Source organism: Bidens hawaiensis, unplaced genomic scaffold, assembly GCF_021521415.1.
Source record: "Bidens hawaiensis isolate Kalapana, Puna unplaced genomic scaffold, B.hawaiensis_p1.1 tig00022500_1, whole genome shotgun sequence".
Lineage (NCBI taxonomy): Eukaryota > Viridiplantae > Streptophyta > Magnoliopsida > Asterales > Asteraceae > Bidens > Bidens hawaiensis.
In genome coordinates, this window is record NW_027493500.1 from 335,301 (window position 1) to 346,896 (window position 11,596).

The following is an 11,596-nucleotide window of genomic DNA, read 5'->3' on the forward strand; positions in this document are numbered from 1 at the left end:
TGCGTAGTATTTCAAGCTCGAGCTCGGCTTGTGAGTTGTTTTTTCCAGCTCGGGCTCCGCCTATTTATCATTTATTAATCATTTTACTTGTGTTTATGCTTCTTTTATATATATATATATAGGGTTTGGATCAAATACAAATGACTGTTATCGTGAGAAGTGTACAAATAACTAGAGTAATTATGCTAACATTAGAGTAATTATTATTACACTATATTATTTATATAACATAATGACTCTAGTTCAAAACTGTAATTACTCTAGTTATTTGTATGTTTAGTATGTTAATTTTATATGTACCGGATCTCACCCCTATATATATATATATATTATTTGTAGTTTTTTACATGTAACATAATACATATTATTTACTTATTTTTATTATAATTTCATATAAAATAATCATTATTATAAAATATATATTTGATATATTAAATAAAAGTAATAGGCTCGTTTAGGCTTTCAAGCCGGCTCGAGTTCAACAAGTGAAGCTTGGCATGGCCGGCCCTAGAGTAGTGCGAGCCGGACAACCGGCCAAGGCCTGTAATTTTTGGGGGCCAATTTATTTTATATATATGATTTTTTTTTATAAATATGTATGCGTCCAAAATTTGTTTTATTTTATCCATAATTCATTTTAGCTATTGGGCCCAAACTAAATATAAAAACTAAAAAAAAATAAGAAAAATCAAATAACGCGTTAGGGCCGGGCCTTTTTATTGCACTTCTAATTTGATATTAAAGTTTTTATCAAAATATACACATGGAATTATAGAAATTGGGTAATATCTAAATGAGGGAGGTTGTTTATTTTTGTTTATGTGATAGACAATATTAGATATCTAGAAACACAAACCACTTCTATTTTTGTTTGTAATAAGTGCTTAAAGTTTTTACCAAATGTTACCATGGATTTATATGCAAAGTTGTGATTTGTGAATATAGATGAATGAAGAAGGTAACGCGTTTTGTATATTGTTAGGTTCATAGCAAAACAAGCTATTTTATCTGTAGTTTGTTTGCAGTGATTATAGTAGTGAAATAATATTAATGTTAAAAACATTCTGTTACATAACCATTAAATAATATGTAGACATTTTTTCTTGACTTGATTGCATTTATTTTATCTCATGTAATATGTGATTCTATTGTTGCTGATTAAAAGCTGTATAATGTAAAATTGCAGCTGAAAACAGTTAAGTTGGATGGGTAGGACAGTTAATGTTTCTGGATTCCCGACTTTAGAATCCGCAGATGTGGTTAAGACAACTTTGGAAAGATATACTGGTGTAGGGACTATTGAAGCGGTAGAGGTTAAACAACAAAAAAAAAGTGATAAAGCGTATGCCAGAGTCCAATTCACAGTCAAAAGTAAAGCAGAACACATAATAAATCTGGCTAAGAGTAAGCGGTTGCGGTACGGTAGATCTTATGCGAGCGCTTATGAACAGGATTTTGATCTTGTACAGAAGCCGAGGCAATTTGCACTTGAAATGAATGGTGTAACTATTCATTTTGGTTGCCAGGTTTCAGAAGAGAGTTTGCCAGTGCTCTGTGAAATGAAACGGGCGTCGGTGAAATTTGGTTTTGGTTTAAGGAAGTTTTACTTTGGTGTTCCGTGGTTCAGAACGAGTTACAAGCTGCAACTTGCGTGTGAAAATATTTGGCAAGTTCAGTTACATAGCCCACGTGGCGGTGCTGCAAGGTTTCTTGTTATTCAGGTTAGTTTTATTTTGGTAATAGAATAATAACATGTTCCAGTTTAGGCGAATTCTGTATCTTATCTTAATAACATGTTTCTGTTATTTCTGTTCTTTACTAAATTATAAGGGTGGTAAACGGGTAGTGTTTATAGGTTGGCAGGTCCAACCTGACACGAACCCGAACACGAAAGTCGTGTCAGACTTATGTACGTGAGCATCAGATGAATATTCACGGTTTGATACGAACACGACTCGTTTAACCCAAATATGTTTATAAATATATATAATTTAGAATTACAATTTACAACAAAAGATACAAATGTATATAAGAGAGTTACATATAGTTATAAATCGTATGTCAAATTCTTTATTAAGTTTTGAATATTGGCATAAAATACCCAATCTGTTTAAATTATAACCTAAAACACAAGTAAAAGAATAAAATTTAAAATAAATGGGTTACGGGTCAATCTGCGAACCCGCCAGATTGACATGAACACGAACTCGTTTATACTAAAACCCACAAATTTCGTGTTCGGTTTGTGTCATGTCAGAAATTTACACCCCTACCAAGAAAGCCTGCTTTAAAGTTTTCTTGAAGATTATATGAAAGTAACTTCTTTTAGTAGTCAGTAAATAGATGTAGATTATACCAAACAAGTTTCATGATCAATGCAATAAATGCACAAAGTTTATTTTGTTTTATGTTTTTTATAACTAAATCGATACATATATTGTTTTGCAGCTATATGGTGCTCTGCGAATTTTTCAGAAAGTTGAAGACAACCCTTATAACTTTTATAAGGAACTACCTGATGATCAGTGGGTTAGAACAACCGACTTTACTCCATCTTTAGCCGTTGGCCAATCGTCTCATTTATGTATAGAACTTTCAGATGATATTGAATCCTCGGAAATTTGTCGTTATTTTCCCGATTGTGAAGAAAGTAGCCTTCCATTCACGTTAGTCCCCGGTCGTAGTTTTTCTCAAAGTTTGGGTCTAGTCCCGGTTATGGGTCCCACCCGACCGAATTCTCTGCCATTTAAAATAGTTTTTAAGATTTGCGCCTTGGTCCAACATGGCTGCATTCCGGGACCTGTCCTTGATGCTAGGTTCATTGCATTGTTGGATCCTCAACAACATGACATGGAGTCAATCGAATATGTTTATTTTTCCAAAGAATGCTGTTATGATCCGGTTAGGTTGATAACCGAAGAATATAGAAATAAGAGAAGGTTAAGGTCACCTGTTATTTCATTGGATAGTGGTCTTGTATATGTGAGGCGAGTTCAGATTACACCGTCAAAGGTGTACTTCTGTGGGCCCAAGGTCAATGTGTCCAACCGGGTACTACGCCATTATTCAGATTATATCGATAATTTTATTCGTGTGTCGTTTCTTGATGAGGAGTTGGAGAAACTTTATTCAACAGATTTAGCCCCCAAAGTAGGTCGAAATGGGGAAACCAGAACCGAGATTTATAGGAGAGTTTTATCCATTCTTAGAAATGGGATAGTTATTGGTGATAAGAAATTTGAATTTCTTGCGTTTTCGTCGAGCCAGTTACGAGATAGTTCTGCATGGTTGTTTGCATCAACTGGACGATTAAATGCTGCTGATATATGAAACTGGATGGGCGATTTTAGTAGCATTAAAAACGTTGCAAAATATGCTGCTAGACTCGGCCAATCTTTTGGTTCATCAAAAGAAAGTTTAAGTGTTGCACGATATGAAGTTGAAGAAATACCCGATATAGAAGTTGTAAGATCGGGTACTAAATATGTTTTCTCTGACGGAATTGGGAAAATATCTTCTGACCTTGCTAAAAGAGTTTCTAAAAAATGTGGTTTTGATTTCGTTCCATCCGCTTTTCAAATTCGGTACGGTGGGTACAAAGGTGTCGTGGCGGTGGACCCCACATCTTACATGAATCTATCGGTGAGGAAAAGTATGTGCAAGTTTGAATCTGACAACACAAAGCTGGATATTCTCGCAGTTAGTAAATATCAGGCGTGCTATTTGAACCGTCAGCTGATCACCCCCCTTCTTTCTACTCTTGGGGTTGCTGATTCCGTCTTTGAAAAGAAGCAAAAAGAAGCAGTACGCTTACTAGATGCCATTTTGGTGGAGCCAATGAAGGCACAAGAGGCGTTAGATTTGATGTCACCAGGAGAAAACACGAACGTTATGAAGGAAATGCTTTCGTGTGGATATAAACCGAACGCTGAACCGTTTCTGTCAATGATGCTGCAAGTTTTTCGTGCATCAAAGTTGTTGGAACTAAGGACTAAAGCGAGGATTTTTGTTCCTAAAGGAAGAATAATGATGGGATGTTTGGATGAAACTCGAACACTTGAATATGGTGAAGTTTTTGTTCAATATTCAAGTGCAGGCAGAAGGCAATTGGGTGATGGTTATAATGGAATTGACTCGTGTAAGTCCCGAATTGTTAAGGGGGAAGTGGTGGTTGCTAGAAGCCCGTGTTTGCATCCTGGTGATGTGCGGGTCTTGAAGGCTGTTGATGTTCCAGCATTACACCATATGGTGGACTGTGTTGTTTTTCCACAGAAAGGAGAAAGGTATAATATATTGCGGTTTCTTTTTTATTCATTTTTATGATTTTGATTTTGATTTTGATTTTGATTATTCTAGATTTGTTTGTGCTAACATATATATATTTGTTACACTTTAGGCCTCATCCATATGAATGCTCACGAGGCGATTTGGACGGAGATATTTACTTTGTCTGTTGGGACCCTGATCTAATTCCACCTCAGCAATTTGAGCCGATGGATTATACCCCAGCGCCCACTATGCAACTAGATTATGATGTAACTATTGAGGTATTGATGCGTTAGTAAATGCCACACACACACACACACACACATATGAACCGATCTATTTGTGATATGTATTCTTAATGCCTAAAATGAAAATGGGTCAAACTGCAGAAATCACCCAATGAGTACTTTAATGTTTAAAAATAGAAATGAAAAATCAGACGGGTCGGGCCGGTTTGAATGACGGGTCCGAACTGGCTCGGGTCAATATGGATATTGATCAAAATGAGTTTGTGTCTAAATGGGCCGTTTTAAAAAAATATCAACGTGGTTCAGGTCAAAACGGGTTGTTTTATAAAAAGTACTAATTCGGTTATGTGTCAAAACGGATTCTTGCCAAAGTGGAGTTGGGTTGTGTAAAGAAGATGGTTGTAGTGAAAGTAATGTTTATTACTTGAAGGTGTGTCAAATACATAAGCCACTACACCTATATATACACAACTAAACCCTAGCTAACAGCCCATAAAAGGCCCATGGGCTCTATCTAACCAAATGGGCTAAAACCCTAACTAAATACAATTAACACTCCTCCTCAAGTTGGAGCATAGATGTTAATCATGCCCAACTTGTTACAAATAAAATCTATCTGAGCTTTCCGGAGCGGTTTAGTTAGAATGTCTGCTAGCTGAAAATTTGTCTTCACATGAACTGGTTGAATGGAAGGAGGATCAATTTGTGTGCCTACTACCCGATCTCTGATAAGGTGGCAGTCGACCTCAATATGTTTTGTCCTCTCATGAAATACTTGATTCTTGGCTATGTGAATAGCTGACTGATTATCACAGTATAGCCTCATCAAGTCATTAGAAACAACCCCGAGCTCTCTGAGAAGACGACGAACCCATGTCATCTCTGATGTTACATCTGCCATGGCTCTATATTCTGATTCGGCACTCGACCGGGAGACCGTGTGTTGCTTCTTACTCTTCCATGATACAAGGTTTCCCCCAACAAACACACAATATCCGGTGGTAGATCGTCGAGAAATTGGACAACCTGCCCAATCTGCATCTGAGAACCCTGATATTCGACCATCTCCTTCTTCCGTGAAGGCACCTACACGACAATGACCCTGATCAGAGTATAATATGCCCAAGCCAGGTGAGGTCTTAAGATATCTTAAGACACGAAGGGCAGCATCCCAGTGACCGGTGTATGGTGTAGCCATAAATTGGCTCAGAACACTGACAGTAAAGGAGATATCCGGTCGTGTGACGGTTAAATAATTAAGTTTACCAACCAGCCGTCTGTATCGCTCAGGATCTTTCATTGGATCTCCTTCCTTTGGGAGGAGTTTCTTTGTAGGAAGCATTGGTGTATCAACAGGTTTACAACCCAGTAAGCCACATTCAGTTAACATATCAAGAACATACTTTCGTTGGGAGAGAAGTATTTCTTGTGGAGAGCGGGATACTTCTATGCCAGGGAAATACCTCAGTCGACCTAAGTCGCTTACCTGAAACTGAGACTGAAGAAACTGCTTGAGTTCGGAAATCCCGACCTCGTCATCACCTGTGATTATAATGTCATCCACATAAACAACTACGATAATCCTCTTCCCTTTCTGGTGTCTAAAGAAGACAGAGTGATCGTAGGCACTCCGCGTCATCCCAAACTGTCCCATAACACTAGAGAATCGACCAAACCATGCTCTGGGAGACTGTTTAAGACCATATAGAGAACGACGTAGTCTACAAACTTTCGAGGCCTCCTCCTCAACGACGAACCCTGGGGGCTGCTCCATATATACCTCCTCCTCAAGAACACCATTAAGAAAGGCGTTCTTGACATCAAGCTGGTGGAGCGGCCAATGATTAATGGCAGCAAGAGCGATGCAAATACGGACAGATGGCATTTTAGCAACCGGAGAGAAAGTTTCATCGTAATCAATGCCATATGCCTGAGAATACCCTTTTGCAACCAACCGAGCCTTTAAGCGGTGTAGGGAGCCATCCGGGTGTAGTTTAATCGTAAACACCCAACGACAACCAACAATACGCTTCCCTTTAGGAAGTGTTTCAAGATCCCATGTATGATTGGACTTTAGAGCCCCGATTTCATATTCCATAGCCTGTCTCCATCCTGGGTGAGCGAGAGCGCTCGTCACATTTTTGGGAATCGGGTAGGAATCAAGGGTAGTGGTGTACGCATGAGATTCAGGAGATAGGTGGGTGTAGGCAACATAGTCCTGAATTGGGTAACGAGTACATGTCCGGGGTTCCTTGCGAAAGGAAATAGGTATATCGGGAAGTGGGGCACCAGGAGGATCATAAACAGGTGTGTCAGAGGTTGGTGGATCGGGTAACGATGTAGTAGTGAGAGGTGTGGATTGCTCAGATGTAGGCGGAGTATCGGAGGGTATTTCGGGGTCGTGGCCAGGTTGTGAATCAAGAGTCGCTGATGTTTGACCCCTACCCCGCCTAGCATATGTGAAAAGCAGTGGCGGAGATTCTGTCGGTGGGTCAGAATCAGTAGAGATTGGATCGGTAAAAGGAATTGACACAGGAATGGTGGGGATGAAGGGAGATGTGGGTATATCGAGGTCGGGAAACGGGTCAGAAACAGGAGTGGAACACTCGGGAAAGTAAGGAGACTCGTGAAAAGTGACATCGGCACTGGTAAAGTATCGGTGAAGTGATGGGCTATAGCATCGATACCCTTTTTGAACCCGTGAGTAACCAAGAAAGACACAACGAATGGCTCGAGGATCAAGTTTGATGGTTTTTGGATTATGGTCATGAACATAGGCGACACAACCAAATACTTTAGGTGCGAGAGGAAATGGATCATCGTTGGGAAATAGTATAGAAAACGGTGTTTTACCATGAAGAACGGTTGAGGGCATGCGGTTAATCAGATATGTGGCAGTGAGAACGGCATCTCCCCAAAAACGATGAGGAACACGTGAGTGGATCATGATTGTGCGAGCAACATCCAATATGTGACGATTTTTGCGTTCGGACACACCATTTTGTTGAGATGTATAAGCACACGATGATTCATGAATAATGCCGTTGGTTTTTAAGTATGAAGAAAAGTCGGTGGAAAAATATTCTTTAGCATTATCAGATCGTAAAGTTTTAATGGTGGTGTTAAATTGGTTTTGAACATAAGCATTAAATTCTCGAAATATGGAAAATACCTCACTACGAGATTTCAATAAATAAACCCAAGTAGTGCGAGAATAGTCATCAATAAAGGTAATAAAATATTCAAAACCCAACGTAGATTTGATAGGGCAAGGACCCCATACATCAGAATGCAACAGTTCAAAACAAGAACTGACTCGATTGGGCACCCTAGGGGGATAGGGACGCCTGGTATGTTTACCAAGTTGACACGACTCACAATGAAAATTAAAAGACGAAAGTGGTAAATCTGGTCGCATTTGCCTCAGAACTGCTGTAGAGGGATGACCTAACTGACAGTGAGCCTCCCTGACAGCGGAATCACATAAGTTTGCTACAAGATGCGAAAACGGGGATATACGATAGAGACCTCCTGATTCAAAACCAGTACCAATTACCCGATTTGTTCCTAGTTCATGAAAAACGCAGTGAGTTGGGTAAAAGGTCACAGAACAGTTGTTTTGTTTGGTAATCTGACTCACTGAACAAAGACTGGTAGGAAATTTAGGAACAAATAGGATAGAAGACAGTTTTAAGTTTTCCGAGTTACTGATGGATCCTATGCCGAGAACGGGACATGAAGATCCATCGGCAAGACGTACTAGTGCATGGGAAACATTTTGAAGACTAGAAAAAATACCCCGATTCCCAGTCATGTGATGTGTGGCTCCAGAATCAATCACCCATGATAAGTCAAGGCTAGAAGGTTTACCTGAATGTGCCGAGCTGGTTTGAGGATGAGGCAACTGGGAGGTAAGAAACCGTTGAATAAGATCATGCTCCTCTTTAGTAAATGTATACATGTATGTATTTTCGCCCATAGTGATACACGAAACTAAAAATTGACTGTGAACAGTAACAAGTGCGGGTGGAGGGCAGGAACAGATTCCGGCTTAAACAGTTACTCGTCGTGAACAGTTAATCCCGGCAGCGAACAGTAATTCCGGCAGCGAACAGTAACTTTCCGGCAGCGAACAGTAACTTTCGGCAGTGAACAGAAATCCCGGCAGTGAACAGTGTTTTCCGGCTGTGAACAGTATTTCCGGCAATGAACAGTACCGGTGAACAGTGATTCGCGAGAACAGTGCTCGTCAGTGAAACAGTAGTTTCCCGGCAGTGAACAGTGTTTTCCGCGTGAACAGTGCTCGCGTGAACAGTGCTCGGACAGAACAACAAGGAAGGAGCTTGTTTCAGATCTGAAGGCTGTTGGTGACGGCTGGTCAGACTCAGGTTCGGGTCAGATCGCGGCTAGGGTTTGGATCGAGAGCCGTAGCTCTGATACCTTGTAAAGAAGATGGTTGTAGTGAAAGTAATGTTTATTACTTGAAGGTGTGTCAAATACATAAGCCACTACACCTATATATACACAACTAAACCCTAGCTAACAGCCCATAAAAGGCCCATGGGCTCTATCTAACCAAATGGGCTAAAACCCTAACTAAATACAATTAACAGGTTGAAATAATTCGTTCCTAGGAAAAAATACTAAAATGGGTCCTGGCTCGTCCGTTTCTTTAATCTTATTGGATTCTTGTGTCTGTTTTATCTACTTCAGGAAGTGGAAGAGTACTTCACAAACTATATAGTCAACGACAGTTTAGGAATAATTTCAAACGCCCACACTGTCTTCGCGGACCGAGAACCCGAAAAAGCAATGGCGAGCCCGTGTGTAGAGCTAGCAAAGCTCTTCTCAATTGCAGTTGACTTTCCAAAAACCGGAGTTCCCGCAGAAATACCCGCAAACCTCCGGCCCAAAGAGTACCCAGACTTCATGGAAAAACCCGACAAAACAGCATACGAATCCGAAAATGTGATTGGGAAACTGTTCCGTGAAGTAAAACACATTGCCCCACAAGACAGCCCGGTCACCCCCTTCACCAAAGACGTGGCTAAAGAGACTTACGATACTGACATGGTAGTCCCCGGTTATGAGGATTACACTGATGAAGCGTTTGATTTTAAAACCGATTACGATAACAAATTGGGTAATTTGATGGATTATTATGGGATCAAAACCGAAGCCGAGCTTTTAACGGGTAGTATTATGAAGGTGTCAAGATCATTTGACCAAAGGGATGATGCTGAAGTGGTCATTTTAGCTGTGAAGTCATTAAGGAAGGAAGCTAGAAACTGGTTTAAAAAAGGCGGAGGTGATAGGGATACCGAAGCTGATAATGTTTATGCAAAAGCGTCTGCGTGGTATCATGTCACGTATCATCCAGATTACTGTGGTCGTTATGATTCGAATCGTCTGCATTTTCTGAGTTTCGCGTGGTGTGTTCATGACAAACTTATTGATATCAAGAAACACAAAATGAGCATTGGTTCGTTAACTCAGCAGTTCGGCAGTGCAGTTAGTCTGGCATGAGTACAATGATAATAATATCGTTTTGTGTTATCACGAGGTACTTTTGGACTCGGTCTAGTATGTGTACATTATGTTTTTGATTCGCTTCGGTTTGGTTTGGTTTGGTTTGTTATTGTAAATATTGGCATTGTTGCTTGCTGTTTGAATTTGATGTAATTTTGGACTTGGGTTAATCTAGTGTGACATATTGCTACTGTTTGAAGTAGATATCATTTTTGACTTTAATCTAGCACATAGATCAGTAGTAGGTGTGTAGGTGGTGATGATGAAAGTGAATTGATACTTAAAGATAAAGTCAACAATTTTGAGAAAAAAAAAGATAATAGAAGACAAATTTGAGGAAGAAAATATGATACATTGTCTATGTGACTTTCATGTTAATATATATATTTTATAGGAATAAAGTAGTTTCAAGTTTGGTTTAATGTGTATATATTACAAATTTAAAGGTAACTTAATATGTTTATATGTATATTGGTAAGATCAGGCTAAACATTTGGATTTGAGTCCGGATGAGGTCAGATTCAGTGGCCTAACCTAGAGGTGTAAAAAAACCGGTTTGGGACCGGTTCTATGCAAACCGAACCGAACCGGTTTGACAGTAAAAATGGTGAAGTTTCGCCCAAATCGGTTCCCAAACCGTCAGTTCTAGGACAGATAGCCCTTTTGATCTACCAAACCGGTTATAAAACTGGTTTTAAACCGGTTCTAAACCGAACCGAGCTGGACCAGGCCGACCTTTCTTGCTCCTAAACCGGTTTGGGTCAAACCGGTTTTGACCAGGCTTTGACCAAACCGGTTTAATTTGGGGGAAAAAACGGGGTTTTGTACACCTCTAGCCTAACCCAACCCTCTATTGTTTATCTGTTTTGAGAGCATCCCTGTCGAAATCTTCATATTAAGCCCAGCCCTAAAATTTGATGTTTTTTTCATTGATTTTTCACTTCATCCCATTCCCCAAAATAATGATTTGCTTTCCCAATCTCACAATATCTTATGAGATCCACCATTCATTTTTTATCCATCAAACTCCACATTTTATTAGTGAAAAACAAGGTAAGGTAAATAAAATAATACTTCATCTTTATCTTCATCTGTTTCATTAGAAGTGTTCATATTTATTTCATTTTCTATTTGTCCCGCTGTAAGTGTTCACTTTCAAAATTTATTATCTAATTTCCAAGTTTACGCTTAAACACACAACTAATATTAATAAACAATATTGATGGACCCACTTTTCAAAGGCATTATTGTCATTTGATAAAAAAAAATTCATTCAATCTACCTTAAACTTTGTGTTTTTCAAACCTGAACACTTATAATGGGACAGAGGGAGTAATATATAAAGTAGGGTCAAGATACTGTACAATAATGCCTTAACGTACGATAGGTACGCGAGACGCTCAAAGGCAAAAAAAACAAGGCAAAAATACTAAAACGCTCAAAAAACGCTCAACCAGAAACCTAAAACGCTCAAAAATGGGTTTCATGAAAAAAAAAGTAAAAAATTGATCGATTAACGATCCAAAACTGTTTTTTCGGTGAATCGATGATTA

At 39.3% G+C, this 11,596-nt stretch overlaps 1 pseudogene across 1 annotated transcript; it reads left to right on the forward strand.

The window, feature by feature from the left end:
* The first annotated feature begins 919 nt into the window (after nt 1-919).
* Nucleotides 920-10,302, forward strand: LOC143565633 (putative RNA-dependent RNA polymerase 1; annotated as a pseudogene). Its single transcript, XR_013141108.1, has 4 exons — nt 920-1,721; nt 2,449-4,283; nt 4,397-4,547; nt 9,228-10,302. The product of XR_013141108.1 is annotated as a putative RNA-dependent RNA polymerase 1 (transcript).
* Nucleotides 10,303-11,596: the final 1,294 nt, after the last annotated feature.